This window comes from Coturnix japonica, chromosome 24, assembly GCF_054131305.1.
Source record: "Coturnix japonica strain WE chromosome 24, WE-NBRP24, whole genome shotgun sequence".
Classification (NCBI taxonomy): Eukaryota; Metazoa; Chordata; class Aves; order Galliformes; family Phasianidae; genus Coturnix; species Coturnix japonica.
In genome coordinates, this window is record NC_140686.1 from 3956344 (window position 1) to 3966013 (window position 9670).

Genomic DNA, 9670 nt, shown 5'->3' on the forward strand with positions numbered 1-9670 from the left:
CAAAAGCTCTCTAAAGAATTTCAAAGCTATGACGTACCTGCGCGATCCGACAGAGTTTCAGTTCCAGATCTCAGAGAGGAAGCTGGATCAACTCCTCTAGTCAAATCTGCAAATGAACACAGGACAAAGCAACTGCTACTGAGCATCCCTTCAGCCACAAGGTCGCAGGATGCAATTAAAGCCAGGGATTCCTTCACAACACTATTCTCTCCCTTCCGCACAGGAGCGCCTCGGAAACAGTTCCGGGCTGCCTACAGGGGCCTCAGCATCGTGCTTAACTAATCCTGTGTGGAACTGCCCAGAGGAACGCCCTCCTGGAGTTCACCCCAGCTCTAAACTGCATGGAGTGGGGTAAACCTCAGCTTTGGTAAGCCACTTCCTGGAGACACAGCTGTCATCACGGATAGAGGAGAAATGTTCCCATTGCATGTGCCCATCTCTCTTTTCCTTAGTGAGCTGCAGTGGTGGAAGTGGCTCAGGTAATGACACGGGGGGGGGGAATTCCAAAGCTGCACAGAGGCCAGAGGCGACCTGGTGGCTGGTATTCCACAGCTTTCCAAATACTGTCTACAGGCCATGGGAAACAATTCTCAGGGACCTCGTGGAAGAACACTTGGCCCCTTGAAAGTTTCTTACTGGGAGACCTCGTAGATACACAGACAAAGCCAACACAATGCTGACAGCACAGAGCTGCCAAGAAACAATGACCATCCATGCTTCTTGGGGAGAAGAACCCTCTGTCCGGTTAAATGCGGAATCCTCGATGAACCGTCCCAGCCAAATATGAACAAATATCAAGGAAATGAAGCCTGCTGATTTACCTCCAGTCTCGCCCTTGGGATCGTAGGCAGGATTCAGTTCTGCAGATTCACCCACAGGGCCTGCAGACACAAGTGTGATCAGACACAGGTGAGGAGAGCTTCCGGCACATGTGGGGGCCTCCTTTTCCCTGAGTGACCTGTAGGGTCTGGCGGTGGTTGGGGAATGCCACAGCCCGAATACAAAGGTCTGGGCTCCCTCAGCTGCAGAGGGGCAGTGGTAACCTTCCCACTGAAACGTGGCAGCTCTCCGAGAGAAAAAATACTCATGGCTCATCTGTGCAAACCCTTCCAGGCACAAACAGACTTGGAAGACCTGGAGAGGATCTCCAGTAAAATTGCACCCAGGTAAACCATGAGAGCATGAACGTTTCAACCTCCAAGGAAACAGACACTCACAACTTACCCCTGGGTTGTCCCCCAGGCACAGGCATGAAGTCCGGATCCAAAGGAGCATCCGGAAAGGGAGCACGAAGCTCATAATCTAGAATCAAGAACAGATGAGAGAAGTTCCCACTTATATGCACTATATGGTGTGATCTCCTTCTCCCTCAGTAACTGGATGTGGAGAATAACTCAGGTCATGATTTCCAAAGTTGCAGGGTGGACGGGATGACCCGTAGGCTGGCACCTGGCAGCGTATGCAGTGCTCTCTCCGGGCCACGTGCCACATCTCTCACAGATTACGTGGAAGAAGATGCAGCCCCCCAGGGCTTTCTTACTGGGAGGCCTCTGATGGACAGCAAGGTCACACTGAGGCACTGGAGGAAAGCACACCTGTCTCTTCCCCTGGGCTGTGGACTGGGGCTCTGGCTTGGAAACTGGGGAGTGCCATGAGCCTGAAGCAGAAATGCTCATGCATGCCCAGCACGCCTCTTCTGAACTCTGCCCGGGCATCTCCCAGGACGAAGGCTGTGCTGCAGCCAGCAATTAGCAGAGCTACAGCCTGGCATGGCTGGAGCCAGCCCTGGGGAGCAGCGCAGCCACGGGCTCTTGCCCGGCTCCTGCAGTGCTGCCCATCACCCCCTACCCAGCAACACCCCCATGGAAGGCAGGCCCCAGGCAAGTGTACTACAGGGCCGTGGGGACACAGCCTGACTTCTTGCTCCCAGCGCTGCTCAGTTTGGGTCCCATCTCTACCCACTCACCTGCTCCCCGTGCTCGCCACGGAGCAGCACAGCTCTCCTGGAAACTCATGGCCACCAATAGGAGGAAGAGGACAAGGCGGGCAGGGTCCATGGCCGCCCCCACACTTGCACCACACTTCCAACACCACCGCTGCAGCCACAGTGAGTGTCGCACTGAGCCAAGACTGCGGCCAGGCCTCGTGAGCTCATGACACAGCTCAGCACAGTTATAGGATGGGGCATTGTGACCTCACATCTCTGTGATTCTGGGTGGTGGCTCCCCGCAGGCTGCTGCTCTTGTGATGCACTGCACCAGGGCTGTGTGGGGCTGGTGCTTACATCATAGAAATGCAGAATCATAGAATGGCTTGGCTTGCAAGGGACAGTGAAGAACTCAGAACCCCAGCCCCACTGCCTCGGGCGGAGATGCCACCCACAGAGTCTTGCTGCCCAGAGCTCCATCCAGCCTGGCCTTGAACACCTCCAGGGATGGAGCATCCACAACTTTGCTTGGCAAACTTTTGCAGAGCTTCAACAACCCCAAGAAGGCATTATTTCCAGCCTGGTGCACCACCTCAGGCCACAGAGGTAGTGACGCAATATGCACAGGTTATCCACGCGTGTGAAACGTGCTGCAATTAAGCAAGCCAAGCGGATAAATCCTCTCCAGTGTGGAGGATGATGGCTGAAATACAAACACGGAGAAGCTGACCTTCCCACAGACCCGCCAAGTCAAGTGTCACGTGCTTACATTTTTGTTGATAGATCTTCAGTTTCATCTTTTTTTGATGGCTAAGGAAATCCCCTTTCCTGCACCAAGTGTATTTCCCACGTGTAACATGCTTCCAAGCCTGATTTTAGTAGCAGAAATTGAAGGCTTGCTAGTTGGCACCTCCCATCCCCAAAGTCCCAGTGAACTCACCCACTGCTGACAACTGGATACTTGGTGGTGAGAGAACCATCACCTATAGGATCCCACACGGGTCTCCAGAAACTGTTGCACCTTTGGATACATGGCGATAAATATTATGTCCATACAACACCCTCATTGAAACAGAGCCTGCCACCTTCCCTATAACCAGGCAAAGGGCGCAAAGGAAGCTGAACTGCTGAACCAGGCACCAATGGGGCTTACGTGTTTGCATCAAAAGACAAAATACCAAGCAGAGAGCATGGGAATCAGATGTTGTTTCTGAAGCAGAATTAAGAAAGAAAAAATTGATTTCACAGTCTGACAACAACCCTCCTCCTCTGCCCCCTTCCCTGAGCGCACCCCTCCCTTCCTTCCCTCTTTGTTTAACAAAGACTTTGAATAAAATCATCATATCAATGCTACAATTGCTGGCCTGGGATTATTATCGCCTCTTTGGGGTTCCTGGACAGGAGAGGTGCACCCCACTGATTTCAGCGGTCCTGGAAATGCAGACACTGCCAACTTCTACCAGTTTAAATCTGCTTCCAAACTGTTGTGGTTTGGTAATTTGCTTGGTGTTGCTATTCCACATCAGAACATCATGTGGGATAACGGGAGTAAAGGACACAAGTTTTTTATTTCTTTCTTTTCTTTTTCTGTGGACAGCCTTAAATGGGCATGGGGGGAGGGAAGCGGCAGCGGAGGGGAGGCCACCCTGCCCCATACATGCCCCCCCACCCCATAACTCCCCCCACCCCACATATGGCCACCCCTCCACCCCATAGAAGCTCCCCCTGCCCCACAGAAGGCCCCCTGCCCCATATAAGCCCACCTCCACCCCACATATGGCTGCCACCCCGCCCCACAGAATAGCTCATGAAGCTTCTTTAGAGCAATACAGTTTATTCAGTCTAAATGAACATGTGAACTTAATTACTCCACCATACAGTAAGCCTAGGATGAGGAATTAAATAGATCCCTTTATGGGTTTTGACATGAGTGAGGTTTTGGCAAGTTGTGCAATTTTTTATGATCTTTAGTGGGTTTTGTTGTTTCTTTTTTCCTTCCTAAATTAAAAACAAGAGCATCTTTCCTTCTGATACAGATTATGCCTCAATCTGTAAGTGTAAATCAGAGGCAGACTTCAGGCACAGGAAGGCAGTAAACATACACAGTTATAAATTCAAGTACATTTGGACTTGATAAAAGCACAGTAATCCACTGTTAACTGAGAAAGCCGCTTGGCATTCTGATCTGCTCATCATCATGGGAATCTTGCTACCCTTGTGGAGATGTCTTACTTTTGAACTCAGTCCTGTCCTGTTTCTGTCTAGTTCTTCGTAAATACTGATGCATCAGGAAGGAGAAATACTAGGGATTACTAGGAAGAACAACAGAACAGCAGGCATCATTGTGTCATTGCGTAAATACCTGGTATGCCTTGAATTTTAGAGGGTTGCAGTAGGAAAATGCACAATGAGCAGAAGTTAGAATAACGAGAGGTATGAAATGTTATATGTCAAGGAAAACCTGAATAGACAAAGGCTTCTCAGTGTGGAAAAGGCAAAGCTGTAGAGTCAGCTGATTGCTGAAATGGTACAATGAGGTGGGAGAATACCACGAGAATTTGGCATTTAAGTGATAGAGCTCTACAGTTAAATTTAAGCAATAAAAACAAAACTAAGTCTTCACTTTCTAGGTTTGCATCAGAGGATTTTAACAATTGGTAACTTGTTTTTTATTACAGTGCTGTCATTGGTGAGATCGATGAAGAGACAGATTCAGCTCTTGAGTTAGGGAATATTCGAGCAGAACCCTTAAGTTCAGTTGTGCATTGAAAAGAAGAGAATGCACAAGGACTTTGTAAATCTTTGGTTGTACAGACCTATTTAACAATGTTCAACAGTTTTTACAAATTGTGCGTAACTTGTCTAGTCACCAGTTGTTTTTTTTTTTTATTATGAATATGTTGTAGTTTCGCTTGTAAATTAAAGTTTCTACATTTTACTAAGTATGTTTTTGTTGGATTTACTTTGGACATTTCATGCTGTGTAATTTCACTATGAATAATGGGAAACTCGAGCAATATCAGGACAGGGGGCTCTGGTATAGAGTTCAAAGAAGGTAATGCATCTCTATTCACAGGCTGACAAAGATGTAGGTGCTAGAGCATTCTTGGAGAAGCTGAGAAAGGTGATTTCAGACTCTTTCAGAAAAGACTGCTGACAAAAACTGGCAGCACAAAGCCCTATTAGGTTGATAGGCTGTGCATTGTTGAACTCTTCTTCAACAAGGTAGGCAAAGGATGGTCTGCTCACGGGTCTGGTTAGAATTTCAGACTGCAATTCAGTGCTGCCAGGAGGGAGACTACTCAGAAGCAAAGTTCTGTGTGACAGCTTAAACTGTCAGCTGTGAAGTTTGGTTACCTACACATGTAGACATCAGCAAAGTTAAGATTATTTTTTACTTTTGGATTGCATTCAAATTTTCTGTTTCAACAGCAGATTTTATTTCAGTTTTGATGCCATTGGTTTTGGTCTGGATTTGACCAAAGACTGTGCTGGTTACACTGGTGAAGAAATCGGAGAGAGAAGAACTGGTAACAAAGGGGTTCTTTAAATCAAACAGAAGGCCCACTACCCTTCTAAAAACTACAAAGGTGAAATCATAGCCTAATAAAGTTACACTCTACAGTGGATTGTTAGGTCTTAATTAGAGCTTAATTTTGAGAGAAGTTTCATTCTCAGATGTTGGAAGAAGTCTGGGAGAGGAAAAAGGGAACCACAAGCCGTTATTGTTTTGGACAGGGCTGTGCCAGTTGCTGTGTGCCATTTGGCTGGCTGCTAAGATTCCTGTGGTTTCCCACTCTGTACGGAGGTAGAAAAGAAAGTGTTTCCTAGGAGATAAGTGGTAATTTCTGCAAAAGAAGTCCTTTCTCTCACTGAAGGAAAGAAAAAAGTACTCAACAAAGAAGAACAATTCTCAGGCTTGAAGGTACTCTCAGTACGGACTGCTGGTCTTAAGACTGACAGATGGTTCCTCAGTACATGGAGAGTCCTACTGAAATACATATAAGGTGTCAGTTCACAGTGTTCTTGAAAAGCGGCTTTTCCTGCCAAGAGCCAAAATCAAGAGTATGATAAATAACAAGAAACTGAGTAAAATTCAATGTGTCCTTGCAAATTAGCAAACTGATTTTACAAAAATGAGCAGGGAAGAGAAAGATGATGTTGAGGACAAAAGGAAGTAACACTGAATTGGAGGTAATCGTCATAATCCACTACGTTTCCTGTGTTGCCTGATGTTGGTCGCTTCCTCCTTTTGTTTATTTAAAAGACATCTTGGAGTTAAGGGACAAATCTTGGCTAACACTGGAAAAGGATGTCTCCAGTGAAAGGACTGAGCTGGCTTATAAAAAGATGTGTTGAATTCATTTGGTGTGCTTGAAGCAAAACAAAAGCCACCTTTGTAGTCAAAGAGCAAGTTCCTTAATTGCAGTCCGTGTGCAGAGCCTCCGTGTCCACACGTCTGCAAAATTCTTCAAACATTAGTTGGTCAACCCATAGGTTGAAGGAATGTGATTCTGTTTTGAGGACTTAGTCTGATAAGGGAGGCTTTCTGTCCAGCTCATCCCTTGCTATCAGCTACAGCCTGTTATCCTTAGGCCTTGGACTTGGTGAGTATCAAACATGCTGAGCTAGATCTGGAGACTCATCAGGTAGTGTGATGTATCTAGTACGATTCCATCAGTATACTACCTTCCCAACAAACATACTAGTTCTGTATGTGTGAATAGATGCTTTTCCACCTATTAGCTTCCGATGGGTGAAGCTGTGCTCCACTGAGAATTTTACTCTGCAGGTAAAATGATCCTAAATACCTGGCTGGTGTTCTCAGTGCCTTGCTGAGAGGTGATTTAGTTGATTCCATGGCTGACAGTTCATGGCTTGGTATTTGGTCATGTTCCTTTAGGAACTGAATGACCTTGAAGGCACTTCTCAGCACAATGAAAGCCTCTCAGAAGAGACTCAAACTCCAAATGGGAGTAATGCCGCTGTAACTACATGGTTTATGCTTGCAAGGTTTATTTGGTCTATAGTATTTGTGAACACATCTGCCTCTTTCGCATCCTTCAGGCTGTGGGTTTAAGGAGTGACAGTGACAACCAAAGGAAGTGTGAGCCATGGAGCCAGACATAGCAGCTCTGCCTTCATGTCTGGCAGCACTGTATGCAACTTGGCTAATTTTTAGTAATTGTATTTTCATTCCTACCTTCCAGCTGTGTGTTCTGCTTAGTGATTAGAACCATGAAAGTCCATGAGTTTTCTTTGAGTGGAAGAGGGTTCTTCAGTCTCAATTGCTGTCCAGTCAATGAGGGGAAACTTGTACCAGGTTTAGTTTAACTACATGTGGCAGAAGGTAATGAGTCAGGTGTTTGCCTTGAAAATCCCACACTTGCCTCTAATACTCTTTTAAGGATTTATTTATTTATTTATTTATTTATTTATTTACAGTAATTTTTACAGCAATTACAGAAACTGTGACATTTCTTCCAGTAGTAGAATCTTCCCTGAAGAAAATAAAAGCTCTGCTGATGAAGGTAGAAATCAAAGGTGAAAACAATAGCAGTCAGACTCCTGCCAAGAGCCACTTGCCTGCACTGTGATCCTGACCTTATCCAGGCAGTAATATCTTCCTTCCTGGACCTTGCAGCACGTTCCAGGAACTCGGGGACTTGTGCTGAACAATGTGTTGCTGCTGTTAGTCTGACATCAGTAACGCTGGCCCTGAATGGGTGCCAAGAAATGTCACTCCACAATGAACTCCTCCACTTGCACTGTTATATAAACGGTGTTGGTTTCTCCTGGGGACACGAGGGCAGGAGGAGGGCAGTCCCTGTACGATTTTTGTTCTCTGAAACATCAGTAGTGGTTGTTCCCCACACCTCCTTGTCATCACTGTGTCATGGTTTTGTAATTTTGTAATTTTGCTATCAGTATTCCACATCATAACATCATGTAAAGTATGGATACTTCTATTGAATGTGCAGTCCACAGAAGAAGACTACATATCCCAGAGAACAACAGGGGTAACGATAAGTCACGGGACCAGGACGCTGTATAATCTCGTTCCCAGGCTGGAGTGCCCTCCTCCTTCTCTCGGACTTCTCGGAGAGTGGGAAGCGTTCCAGCCGTGTCGCCTAGAGTTCACAGTAGGCCTCTCTGTTTTCGGGGACTCTTTCTCTCTCTGTTTGTTCAATTTGTTAGCCTCAATTATATTATATTGTGTTATCTTGTATTTCGATATCATATCCGCAGGCACCGAACCCCAAGGGGCCGCACGCACTCCGCCTCACTGCTCCGGTGGCCCAACTCTAACTCGGTCCGGTCCCGGGCTTGGCGCAGCTGCTAGTCCGATGGCAATGGAAATTATAATAATTGATCACAGACCGTTACAGATTTCTTTGTTCTTTCTCCACACCCACTGCTGCATTTGACTAGTCTTTAAAAAATCTGTCATGGGTTACTTAGATTTACCTATGCCCGTGACAGGGGAAGCCACCCCGTGGGCCCCCCCCGGGGCCCAGAAAGGAGGGGGAAAAAGGGGGATGGGATAAAAACAGCGGCAATCTAAGGAGGAAAAACTTATTTTACTAAATATGATATCGAAATACAAGACTCCTCACAAATTGAGGATTTCCCCTGCAGTTTCCTTAAATGACAGCATTCCCTGTCCCTTCTCTATCACAAGGAACTATCCACTCCCTGCACTGAATCTAGTTTAAAGCGCTGGTAATCAATCCAACCAGCTTGCTCCCCAGCATGCTTTTGCCCCACCTGCTCTGTCACATTCTGTCTGATGTCCACATACCTGGTCTCTCAAAGGCCTGCCCAAGATCACAGTAACCAAAACCTTGATCTGACACCATTACCTGAGCCAGTAATTTACCTGGCCCATTCTCACTCTTCATTTCTTAGCCCCCAGTCAGCAGTACAGAGAAGACTACTTGTGTTCCTGATCCCTTTAACATCTTCCCAAGGGATGCAAAGTCCCTTTTAATGTTCTGTAATTTCCTTTTTGCAGCCTCCTGGGACCCTACTTGAATGAGACCTTGAGTGGGTAGTAGCCTTCTATTTTATCAGAGGCAGTAGAGTCTTCTTAACATCTGTGACATGTGCCCCCAGATAACAGCAAACTGCTCTGGAGAGGTTATTTTTGGTGGCAAATTCGGGGCCTCAGTGCCTCCCAGCAAGGAGTCCCAATTACCAAGGCTCGTCAGCTGTTTTTGGTGGCACTAGTTTTAATAGGACTCCTTGGTTGGCCCTGCCCTGCATGCTTGTTGTATGCAGTGGAAGCAGGGACAGGTAGCTGGGAAGGGGCCAGGGATGCCGTCTGGACATGCATGGGATCAGGAAGGCTGAGGCACAGATGGAACTGAACTTGGCGAGGGATGTAAAAATAACCAGAAGGGAGCCTACAGGTGCACTGGGCAGAAGTGACAGTGAGGAGGGAGAACTGGCTTTAACCAACATGGAGAAGCGCAAGGTACTCTATGAGTGCTTTGCTGTCTGGATTCTGCTGGAGATATTCTTCCACCTGGCTCCTGGCTTGTACCAGCTGGAGAGAGCACAAAGGGCCAGCAGAAGTTATCTCATAAAGGAATGGCCAACCTGCAGAAAAGGCTCCAAAGATCCCCCTCCCAAGCATGGCCAGGTTTACAACAGAGACTTTACCCTCGGCTTCCTGTTAATGAATCACCACCGAAGACCTGAAAGTGGTTCAGCACACCCATTAAAATCACAACCCTCCAC